This window comes from Oncorhynchus tshawytscha, unplaced genomic scaffold (assembly GCF_018296145.1).
Source record: "Oncorhynchus tshawytscha isolate Ot180627B unplaced genomic scaffold, Otsh_v2.0 Un_contig_418_pilon_pilon, whole genome shotgun sequence".
NCBI lineage: Eukaryota > Metazoa > Chordata > Actinopteri > Salmoniformes > Salmonidae > Oncorhynchus > Oncorhynchus tshawytscha.
The window spans coordinates 3,966-18,707 of record NW_024608559.1 but is presented as its reverse complement, the minus strand read 5'-3'; positions in this window follow the sequence as shown (position 1 = coordinate 18,707).

Genomic DNA, 14,742 nt, shown 5'->3' with positions numbered 1-14,742 from the left:
GGTGTAGACTATATTACATGGATTTATTGTGATGGTGTAGACTATATTACATGGATTTATTGTGATGGTGTAGGCTATATTACATGGATTTATTGTGATGGTGTAGGTAGACTATATTACATGGATTTATTGTGATGGTGTAGGTAGACTATATTACATGGATTTGTTGGGATGGTGTAGGCTATATTACATGGATTTATTGTGATGGTGTAGACTATATTACATGGATTTATTGTGATGGTGTAGGTAGACTATATTACATGGATTTATTGTGATGGTGTAGGTAGACTATATTACATAGATTTATTGTGAAGGTGTAGACTATATTACATGGATTTATTGTGATGGTGTAGAATATATTACATGGATTTATTGTGATGGTGTAGACTATATTACATGGATTTATTGTGATGGTGTAGACTATATTACATGGATTTGTTGGGATGGTGTAGGCTATATTACGTGGATTTATTGTGATGGTGTAGACTATATTACATGGATTTATTGATGGTGTAGGTAGACTATATTACATGGATTTATTGTGATGGTGTAGGTAGACTATATTACATGGATTTATTGTGATGGTGTAGGTAGACTATATTACATACATTTATTGTGATGGTGTAGGTAGACTATATTACATAGATTTATTGTGAAGGTGTAGACTATATTACATGGATTTATTGTGATGGTGTAGAATATATTACATGGATTTATTGTGATGGTGTAGACTATATTACATGGATTTATTGTGATGGTGTAGACTATATTACATGGATTTATTGTGATGGTGTAGACTATATTACATGGATTTATTGTGATGGTGTAGACTATATTACATGGATTTATTGTGATGGTGTAGGTAGACTATATTACATGGATTTATTGTGATGGTGTAGGTAGACTATATTACATGGATTTATTGTGATGGTGTAGGCTATATTACATGGATTTATTGTGAAGGTGTAGACTATATTACATGGATTTATTGTGATGGTGTAGGCTACATTACATGGATTTATTGTGATGGTGTAGGTAGACTATATTACATACATTTATTGTGATGGTGTAGGTAGACTATATTACATGGATTTATTGTGATGGTGTAGGCTATATTACATGGATTTATTGTGAAGGTGTAGACTATATTACATGGATTTATTGTGATGGTGTAGACTATATTACATGGATTTATTGTGATGGTGTAGACTATATTACATGGATTTATTGTGACGGTGTAGGCTATATTACATGGATTTATTGTGATGGTGTAGGTAGACTAAATTACATGGATTTATTGTGATGGTGTAGGTAGACTATATTACATGGATTTATTGTGAAGGTGTAGACTATATCACATGGATTTATTGTGATGGTGTAGGTAGACTATATTACATGGATTTATTGTGATGTTGTAGACTATATTACATGGATTTATTGTGATGGTGTAGACTATATTACATGGATTTATTGTGATGGTGTAGGTAGACTATATTACATGGATTTATTGTGATGGTGTAGGCTATATTACATGGATTTATTGTGATGGTGTAGGTAGACTATATTACATGGATTTATTGTGATGGTGTAGGTAGACTATATTACATGGATTTATTGTGAAGGTATAGACTATATCACATGGATTTATTGTGATGGTGTAGACTATATTACATGGATTTATTGTGATGGTGTAGACTATATTACATGGATTTATTGTGATGGTGTAGACTATATTACATGGATTTATTGTGATGGTGTAGGCTATATTACATGGATTTATTGTGATGGTGTAGGTATACTATATTACATGGATTTATTGTGATGGTGTAGGTAGACTATATTACATGGATTTATTGTGATGGTGTAGACTATATTACATGGATTTATTGTGATGGTGTAGGTAGACTATATTACATGGATTTATTGTGATGGTGTAGACTATATTACATGGATTTATTGTGATGGTGTAGACTATATTACATGGATTTATTGTGATGGTGTAGGTAGACTATATTACATGGATTTATTGTGATGGTGTAGGCTATATTACATGGATTTATTGTGATGGTGTAGGTAGACTATATTACATGGATTTATTGTGATGGTGTAGGTAGACTATATTACATGGATTTATTGTGAAGGTATAGACTATATCACATGGATTTATTGTGATGGTGTAGACTATATTAAATGGATTTATTGTGATGGTGTAGACTATATTACATGGATTTATTGTGATGGTGTAGGTAGACTATATTACATGGATTTATTGTGAAGGTGTAGACTATATTACATGGATTTATTGTGATGGTGTAGACTAAATTACATGGATTTATTGTGATGGTGTAGACTATATTACATGGATTTATTGTGATGGTGTAGGCTATATTACATGGATTTATTGTGATGGTGTAGGTATACTATATTACATGGATTTATTGTGATGGTGTAGGTAGACTATATTACATGGATTTATTGTGATGGTGTAGACTATATCACATGGATTTATTGTGATGGTGTAGGTAGACTATATTACATGGATTTATTGTGATGTTGTAGACTATATTACATGGATTTATTGTGATGGTGTAGACTATATTACATGGATTTATTGTGATGGTGTAGACTATATTACATGGATTTATTGTGAAGGTGTAGACTATATCACATGGATTTATTGTGATGGTGTAGGTAGACTATATTACATGGATTTATTGTGATGGTGTAGGTAGACTATATTACATGGATTTATTGTGAAGGTATAGACTATATCACATGGATTTATTGTGATGGTGTAGACTATATTACATGGATTTATTGTGATGGTGTAGACTATATTACATGGATTTATTGTGATGGTGTAGACTATATTACATGGATTTATTGTGATGGTGTAGGCTATATTACATGGATTTATTGTGATGGTGTAGGTAGACTATATTACATGGATTTATTGTGATGGTGTAGGTAGACTATATTACATGGATTTATTGTGAAGGTATAGACTATATCACATGGATTTATTGTGATGGTGTAGGTAGACTATATTACATGGATTTATTGTGATGGTGTAGACTATATTACATGGATTTATTGTGATGGTGTAGACTATATTACATGGATTTATTGTGATGGTGTAGGTAGACTATATTACATGGATTTATTGTGATGGTGTAGACTATATTACATGGATTTATTGTGATGGTGTAGACTATATTACATGGATTTATTGTGATGGTGTAGGTAGACTATATTACATGGATTTATTGTGAAGGTATAGACTATATCACATGGATTTATTGTGATGGTGTAGACTATATTAAATGGATTTATTGTGATGGTGTAGACTATATTACATGGATCTATTGTGATGGTGTAGGCTATATTACATGGATTTATTGTGATGGTGTAGGTAGACTATATTACATGGATTTATTGTGATGGTGTAGACTATATTACATGGATTTATTGTGATGGTGTAGGTAGACTATATTACATGGATTTATTGTGATGGTGTAGACTATATTACATGGATTTATTGTGATGGTGTAGGTAGACTATATTACATGGATTTATTGTGATGGTGTAGACTATATTACATGGATTTATTGATGGTGTAGGTAGACTATATTACATGGATTTATTGTGATGGTGTAGACTATATTACATGGATTTATTGTGATGGTGTAGACTATATTACATGGATTTATTGTGATGGTGTAGGTAGACTGGATTTATTGTGATTACATGGATTTATTGTGATGGTGTAGGTAGACTATATTACATGGATTTATTGTGATGGTGTAGGTAGACTATATTACATGGATTTATTGTGATGGTGTAGGTAGACTATATTACATGGATTTATTCTGATGGTGTAGGTAGACTATATCACATGGATTTATTGTGATGGTGTAGGTAGACTATATTACATGGATTTATTGTGATGGTGTAGACTATATCACATGGATTTATTGTGAAGGTGTAGACTATATCACATGGATTTATTGTGAAGGTGTAGACTATATCACATGGATTTATTGTGATGGTGTAGAGACTATATTACATGGATTTATTGTGATGGTGTAGGTAGACTATATCACATGGATTTATTGTGAAGGTGTAGACTATATTACATGGATTTATTGTGAAGGTGTAGACTATATTACATGGATTTATTGTGAAGGTGTAGACTATATTACATGGATTTATTGTGAAGGTGTAGACTATATTACATGGATTTATTGTGATGGTGTAGACTATATTACATATTACATGGATTTATTGTGATGGTGTAGACTATATCACATGGATTTATTGTGATGGTGTAGACTATATCACATGGATTTATTGTGATGGTGTAGACTATATTACATGGATTTATTGTGATGGTGTAGGTAGACTATATTACATGGATTTATTGTGATGGTGTAGGTAGACTATATTACATGGATTTATTGTGATGGTGTAGGTAGACTATATTACATATTGTGATTTATTGTGATGGTGTAGGTAGACTATATTACATGGATTTATTGTGAAGGTGTAGACTATATTACATGGATTTATTGTGATGGTGTAGAATATATTACATGGATTTATTGTGATGGTGTAGACTATATTACATGGATTTATTGTGATGGTGTAGACTATATTACATGGATTTATTGTGATGGTGTAGACTATATTACATGGATTTATTGTGATGGTGTAGACTATATTACATGGATTTATTGTGATGGTGTAGGTAGACTATATTACATGGATTTATTGTGATGGTGTGGTAGACTATATTACATGGATTTATTGTGATGGTGTAGGTAGACTATATTACATGGACATTTATTGTGATGGTGTAGGTAGACTATATTACATGGATTTATTGTGATGGTGTAGGCTATATTACATGGATTTATTGTGATGGTGTAGACTATATTACATGGATTTATTGTGATGGTGTAGGCTATATTACATGGATTTATTGTGATGGTGTAGGTAGACTATATTACATGGATTTATTGTGATGGTGTAGGTAGACTATATTACATGGATTTATTGTGATGGTGTAGACTATATTACATGGATTTATTGTGATGGTGTAGGTAGACTATATTACATGGATTTATTGTGATGGTGTAGACTATATTATGGTGTAGGTAGACTATATTACATGGATTTATTGTGATGGTGTAGACTATATTACATGGATTTATTGTGATGGTGTAGACTATATTACATGGATTTATTGTGATGGTGTAGGTAGACTATATTACATGGATTTATTGTGATGGTGTAGGCTATATTACATGGATTTATTGTGATGGTGTAGGTAGACTATATTACATGGATTTATTGTGATGGTGTAGGTAGACTATATTACATGGATTTATTGTGAAGGTATAGACTATATCACATGGATTTATTGTGATGGTGTAGACTATATTAAATGGATTTATTGTGATGGTGTAGACTATATTACATGGATCTATTGTGATGGTGTAGACTATATTACATGGATTTATTGTGATGGTGTAGGTAGACTATATTACATGGATTTATTGTGAAGGTGTAGACTATATTACATGGATTTATTGTGATGGTGTAGACTATATTACATGGATTTATTGTGATGGTGTAGACTATATTACATGGATTTATTGTGATGGTGTAGGTAGACTATATTACATGGATTTATTGTGATGGTGTAGACTATATTACATGGATTTATTGATGGTGTAGGTAGACTATATTACATGGATTTATTGTGATGGTGTAGACTATATTACATGGATTTATTGTGATGGTGTAGACTATATTACATGGATTTATTGTGATGGTGTAGGTAGACTATATTACATGGATTTATTGTGATTGTGATAGACTATATTACATGGATTTATTGTGATGGTGTAGACTATATTACATGGATTTATTGTGATGGTGTAGGTAGACTATATTACATGGATTTATTGTGATGGTGTAGGTAGACTATATTACATGGATTTATTGTGATGGTGTAGGTGTAGACTATATTACATGGATTTATTGTGATGGTGTAGACTATATTACATGGATTTATATGGTGTAGACTATATCACATGGATTTATTGTGAAGGTGTAGACTATATCACATGGATTTATTGTGATGGTGTAGACTATATTACATGGATTTATTGTGATGGTGTAGGTAGACTATATTACATGGATTTATTGTGATGGTGTAGACTATATCACATGGATTTATTGTGAAGGTGTAGACTATATCACATGGATTTATTGTGAAGGTGTAGACTATATCACATGGATTTATTGTGAAGGTGTAGACTATATCACATGGATTTATTGTGATGGTGTAGGTAGACTATATTACATGGATTTATTGTGAAGGTGTAGACTATATCACATGGATTTATTGTGATATTACATGGTTTATTGTGAGGTGTAGACTATATTACATGGATTTATTGTGATGGTGTAGACTATATTACATGGATTTATTGTGATGGTGTAGACTATATTACATGGATTTATTGTGATGGTGTGTAGACTATATTACATGGATTTATTGTGATGGTGTAGACTATATTACATGGATTTATTGTGATGGTGTAGACTATATTACATGGATTTATTGTGATGGTGTAGAGACTATATTACATGGATTTATTGTGATGGTGTAGACTATATTACATGGATTTATTGTGATGGTGTAGGTAGACTATATTACATGGATTTATTGTGATGGTGTAGGTAGACTATATTACATGGATTTATTGTGATGGTGTAGACTATATTACATGGATTTATTGACTATATTACATGGATTTTGTGATGGTGTAGGTAGACTATATTACATGGATTTATTGTGATGGTGTAGACTATATTACATGGATTTATTGTGATGGTGTAGGTAGACTATATCACATGGATTTATTGTGATGGTGTAGACTATATTACATGGATTTATTGTGACTATATATATTACATGGATTTATTGTGAAGGTGTGGATTTATTGTGAAGGTGTAGACTATATCACATGGATTTATTGTGAAGGTGTAGACTATATTACATGGATTTATTGTGAAGGTGTAGACTATATCACATGGATTTATTGTGATGGTGTAGACTATATTACATGGATTTATTGTGATGGTGTAGACTATATTACATGGATTTATTGTGATGGTGTAGACTATATTACATGGATTTATTGTGATGGTGTAGACTATATTACATGGATTTATTGTGATGGTGTAGACTATATTACATGGATTTATTGTGATGGTGTAGACTATATTACATGGATTTATTGTGATGGTGTAGGTGTAGACTATATTACATGGATTTATTGTGATGGTGTGAGGTAGACTATATTACATGGATTTATTGTGATGGTGTAGGTAGACTATATTACATGGATTTATTGTGATGGTGTAGACTATATTACATGGATTTATTGTGATGGTGTAGTATTACATGGATTTATTGTGATGGTGTAGACTATATTACATGGATTTATTGTGATGGTGTAGACTATATTACATGGATTTATTGTATATTACATGGATTTATTGTGATGGTGTAGGTAGACTATATTACATGGATTTATTGTGATGGTAGACTATATTACATATATTATGGTGTAGGTACTATGGATTTATTGTGATATATTACATGGATTTATTGTGATGGTGTAGACTATATTACATGGATTTATTGTGATGGTGTAGACTATATTACATGGATTTATTGTGATGGTGTAGACTATATTACATGGATTTATTGTGATGTAGACTATATTACATGGATTTATTGTGATGGTGTAGACTATATTACATGGATTTATTGTGATGGTGTAGGTAGACTATATTACATGGATTTATTGTGATGGTGTAGACTATATTACATGGATTTATTGTGATGGTGTAGACTATATTACATGGATTTATTGTGATGGTGTAGACTATATTACATGGATTTATTGTGATGGTGTAGACTATATTACATGGATTTATTGTGATGGTGTAGGTAGACTATATTACATGGATTTATTGTGATGGTGTAGACTATATTACATGGATTTATTGTGATGGTGTAGACTATATTACATGGATTTATATTACATGGATTTATTGATGGTGTATGGTGTAGGTAGACTATATTACATGGATTTATTGTGATGGTGTAGGTAGACTATATTACATGGATTTATTGTGATGGTGTAGGTTTATTGTGATGGTGTAGGTACTATATTACATGGATTTATTGTGATGGTGTAGGTAGACTATATCACATGGATTTATTGTGATGGTGTAGGTTTAGACTATATATACATGGATTTATTGTGATGGTGTAGACTATATCACATGGATTTATTGTGAAGGTGTAGACTATATCACATGGATTTATTGTGAAGGTGTAGACTATATCACATGGATTTATTGTGATGGATTTATTGTGATGGTGTGGTAGACTATATTACATGGATTTATTGTGATGGTGTAGACTATATGGATTTATTGTGAAGGTGTAGACTATATCACATGGATTTATTGTGAAGGTGTAGACTATATCACATGGATTTATTGTGAAGGTGTAGACTATATCACATGGATTTATTGTGATGGTGTGAGGTAGACTATATTACATGGATTTATTGTGATGGTGTAGACTATATTACATGGATTTATTGTGATGGTGACTATATTACATGGATTTATTGACTATATATATTACATGGATTTATTGTGATGGTGTAGACTATATTACATGGATTTATTGTGATGGTGTAGACTATATTACATGGATTTATTGTGATGGTGTAGGTAGACTATATTACATGGATTTATTGTGATGGTGTAGACTATATTACATGGATTTATTGTGATGGTGTAGGTAGACTATATTACATGGATTTATTGTGATGGTGTAGGGATTTATTGTGATGGTGTACTATATTACATGGATTTATTGTGATGGTGTAGGTAGACTATATTACATGGATTTATTGTGATGGTGTAGGTAGACTATATTACATGGATTTATTGTGATGGTGTAGGTAGACTATATTACATGGATTTATTGTGATGGTGTAGGTAGACTATATTACATGGATTTATTGTGATGGTGTAGGTAGACTATATTACATGGATTTATTGTGATGGTGTAGGTAGACTATATTACATGGATTTATTGTGATGGTGTAGACTATATCACATGGATTTATTGTGATGGTGTAGACTATATCACATGGATTTATTGTGATGGTGTAGACTATATTACATGGATTTATTGTGATGGTGTAGAGACTATATTACATGGATTTATTGTGATGGTGTAGACTATATTACATGGATTTATTGTGATGGTGTAGACTATATCACATGGATTTATTGTGAAGGTGTAGACTATATCACATGGATTTATTGTGATGGTGTAGGGATTTAGACTATATTACATGGATTTATTGTGAAGGTGTAGAGACTATATCACATGGATTTATTGTGATGGTGTAGGTAGACTATATTACATGGATTTATTGTGATGGTGTAGACTATATTACATGGATTTATTGTGATGGTGTAGACTATATTACATGGATTTATTGATGGTGTAGGTAGACTATATTACATGGATTTATTGTGATGGTGTAGACTATATTAAATGGATTTATTGTGATGGTGTAGACTATATTACATGGATTTATTGTGATGGTGTAGGCTATATTACATGGATTTATTGTGATGGTGTAGACTATATTACATGGATTTATTGTGATGGTGTAGGTAGACTATATTACATGGATTTATTGTGATGGTGTAGGTAGACTATATTACATGGATTTATTGTGATGGTTTATTGTGAGGTGTAGACTATATTACATGGATTTATTGTGATGGTGTAGACTATATTACATGGATTTATTGTGATGGTGTAGACTATATTACATGGATTTATTGTGATGGTGTAGGTAGACTATATTACATGGATTTATTGTGATGGTGTAGACTATATTACATGGATTTATTGACTATATTACATGGATTTATTGTGATGGTGTAGACTATATTACATGGATTTATTGTGATGGTGTAGACTATATTACATGGATTTATTGTGATGGGATTTATTGTGATGGTGTAGACTATATTACATGGATTTATTGTGATGGTGTAGACTATATTACATGGATTTATTGTGATGGTGTAGGTAGACTATATTACATGGATTTATTGTGATGGTGTAGGTAGACTATATTACATGGATTTATTGTGATGGTGTAGGTAGACTATATTACATGGATTTATTGTGATGGTAGACTATATTACATGGATTTATTGTGATGGTGTAGACTATATTACATGGATTTATTGTGATGGTGTAGGTAGACTATATTACATGGTTTATTGTGATGGTGTAGGTAGACTATATTACATGGATTTATTGTGATGGTGTAGACTATATCACATGGATTTATTGTGAAGGTGTAGACTATATCACATGGATTTATTGAAGGTGTAGACTATATCACATGGATTTATTGTGAAGGTGTAGACTATATCACATGGATTTATTGTGAAGGTGTAGACTATATCACATGGATTTATTGTGATGGTGTAGGTAGACTATATTACATGGATTTATTGTGAAGGTATAGACTATATCACATGGATTTATTGTGATGGTGTAGGTAGACTATATTACATGGATTTATTGTGATGGTGTAGACTATATTACATGGATTTATTGTGATGGTGTAGACTATATTACATGGATTTATTGATGGTGGTAGACTATATTACATGGATTTATTGTGATGGTGTAGACTATATTACATGGATTTATTGTGATGGTGTAGGTAGACTATATTACATGGATTTATTGTGATGGTGTAGACTATATTACATGGATTTATTGTGATGGTGTAGACTATATTACATGGATTTATTGTGATGGTGTAGGTAGACTATATTACATGGATTTATTGTGATGGTGTAGGTAGACTATATTACATGGATTTATTGTGATGGTGTAGGTAGACTATATTACATGGATTTATTGTGATGGTGTAGGTAGACTATATTACATGGATTTATTCTGATGGTGTAGGTAGACTATATCACATGGATTTATTGTGATGGTGTAGGTAGACTATATTACATGGATTTATTGTGATGGTGTAGACTATATCACATGGATTTATTGTGAAGGTGTAGACTATATCACATGGATTTATTGTGAAGGTGTAGACTATATCACATGGATTTATTGTGATGGTGTAGGCTATATTACATGGATTTATTGTGATGGTGTAGACTATATCACATGGATTTATTGTGAAGGTGTAGACTATATCACATGGATTTATTGTGAAGGTGTAGACTATATCACATGGATTTATTTATTGACTATATCACATGGATTTATTGTGAAGGTGTAGACTATATTACATGGATTTATTGTGATGGTGTAGACTATATTACATGGATTTATTGTGATGGTGTAGACTATATTACATGGATTTATTGTGATGGTGTAGGTGATGACTATATTACATGGATTTATTGTGATGGTGTAGGTAGACTATATTACATGGATTTATTGTGATGGTGTAGGTAGACTATATTACATGGATTTATTGTGATGGTGTAGACTATATTACATGGATTTATTGTGATGGTGTAGACTATATTACATGGATTTATTGTGATGGTGTAGGTAGACTATATTACATGGATTTATTGTGATGGTGTAGACTATATTACATGGATTTATTGATGGTGTAGGTAGACTATATTACATGGATTTATTGTGATGGTGTAGACTATATTACATGGATTTATTGTGATGGTGTAGACTATATTACATGGATTTATTGTGATGGTGTAGGTAGACTATATTACATGGATTTATTGTGATGGTGTAGGTAGACTATATTACATGGATTTATTGTGATGGTGTAGGTAGACTATATTACATGGATTTATTGTGATGGTGTAGGTAGACTATATTACATGGATTTATTGTGATGGTGTAGGTAGACTATATCACATGGATTTATTGTGATGGTGTAGGTAGACTATATTACATGGATTTATTGTGATGGGTAGACTATATCACATGGATTTATTGTGAAGGTGTAGACTATATCACATGGATTTATTGTGAAGGTGTAGACTATATCACATGGATTTATTGTGATGGTGTAGACTATATTACATGGATTTATTGTGATGGTGTAGGTTTAGTAGACTATATCACATGGATTTATTGTGAAGGTGTAGACTATATCACATGGATTTATTGTGAAGGTGTAGACTATATTACATGGATTTATTGTGATGGTGTAGACTATATTACATGGATTTATTGACTGTAGACTATATTACATGGATTTATTGTGATGGTGTAGACTATATTACATGGATTTATTGTGATGGTGTAGATTGTGATGGTGTAGGTAGACTATATTACATGGATTTATTGTGATGGTGTAGACTATATTACATGGATTTATATGGTGTGACTATATTACATGGATTTATAGACTGTATTACATGATGTGTAGACTATATTACATGGATTTATTGTGATGGTGTAGGTAGACTATATTACATGGATTTATTGTGATGGTGTAGGTAGACTATATTACATGGATTTATTGTGATGGTGTAGACTATATTACATGGATTTATTGTGATGGTGTAGACTATATTACATGGATTTATTGTGATGGTGTAGACTATATTACATGGATTTATTGTGATGGTGTAGACTATATTACATGGATTTATTGTGATGGTGTAGGTAGACTATATTACATGGATTTATTGTGATGGTGTAGACTATATCACATGGATTTATTGTGATGGTTTATTGTGAGGTGTAGACTATATTACATGGATTTATTGTGATGGTGTAGACTATATTACATGGATTTATTGTGATGGTGTAGGTAGACTATATTACATGGTGATTTATTGGATTTATTGATGGTGTAGGTAGACTATATTACATGGATTTATTGTGATGGTGTAGACTATATTACATGGATTTATTGTGATGGTGTAGACTATATTACATGGATTTATTGTGATGGTGTAGACTATATTACATGGATTTATTGTGATGGTGTAGGTAGACTATATTACATGGATTTATTGTGATGGTGTAGGTAGACTATATTACATGGATTTATTGTGATGGTGTAGGTACTATATTACATGGATTTATTGTGATGGTGTAGGTAGACTATATTACATGGATTTATTGTGATGGTGTAGGTAGACTATATCACATGGATTTATTGTGATGGTGTGAGGTAGACTATATTACATGGATTTATTGTGATGGTGTAGACTAGACTATATTACATGGATTTATATGTGATGGTGTAGGTGTAGACTATATCACATGGATTTATTGTGATGGTGTAGAGACTATATTACATGGATTTATTGTGATGGTGTAGACTATATCACATGGATTTATTGTGTGTAGACTATATCACATGGATTTATTGTGAAGGTGTAGACTATATCACATGGATTTATTGTGAAGGTGTAGACTATATCACATGGATTTATTGTGATGGTGTAGGTAGACTATATTACATGGATTTATTGTGAAGGTATAGACTATATCACATGGATTTATTGTGATGGTGTAGGTAGACTATATTACATGGATTTATTGTGATGGTGTAGACTATATTACATGGATGGTGTAGGTAGACTATATTACATGTGTAGACTATATCACATGGATTTATTGTGATGGTGTAGACTATATTACATGGATTTATTGTGATGGTGTAGGTACTATATTACATGGATTTATTGTGATGGTGTAGACTATATTACATGGATTTATTGTGATGGAGACTATATTACATGGATTTATTGTGATGGTGTAGACTATATTACATGGATTTATTGTGATGGTGTAGACTATATTACATGGATTTATTGTGATGGTGTAGGTAGACTATATTACATGGATTTATTGTGATGGTGTAGACTATATTACATGGATTTATTGTGATGGTGTAGACTATATTACATGGATTTATTGTGATGGTGTAGGTGATGGTGTAGACTATATTACATGGATTTATTGTAGGTAGACTATATTACATGGATTTATTGTGATGGTGTAGGTGTAGACTATATTACATGGATTTATTGTGATGGTGTAGACTATATTACATGGATTTATTGTGATGGTGTAGGTAGACTATATTACATGGATTTATTGTGATGGTGTAGGTAGACTATATTACATGGATTTATTGTGATGGTGTAGACTATATTACATGGATTTATTGTGATGGTGTAGGTAGACTATATTACATGGATTTATTGTGATGGTGTAGACTATATTACATGGATTTATTGTGATGGTGTAGACTATATTACATGGATTTATTGTGATGGTGTAGGTAGACTATATTACATGGATTTATTGTGATGGTGTAGACTATATTACATGGATTTATTGTGATGGTGTAGACTATATTACATGGATTTATTGTGATGGTGTAGGCTATATTACATGGATTTATTGTGATGGTGTAGACTATATTACATGGATTTATTGTGATGGTTTATTGTGAGGTGTAGACTATATTACATGGATTTATTGTGATGGTGTAGGTAGACTATATTACATGGATTTATTGTGATGGTGTAGGCTATATTACATGGATTTATTGTGAAGGTGTAGACTATATTACATGGATT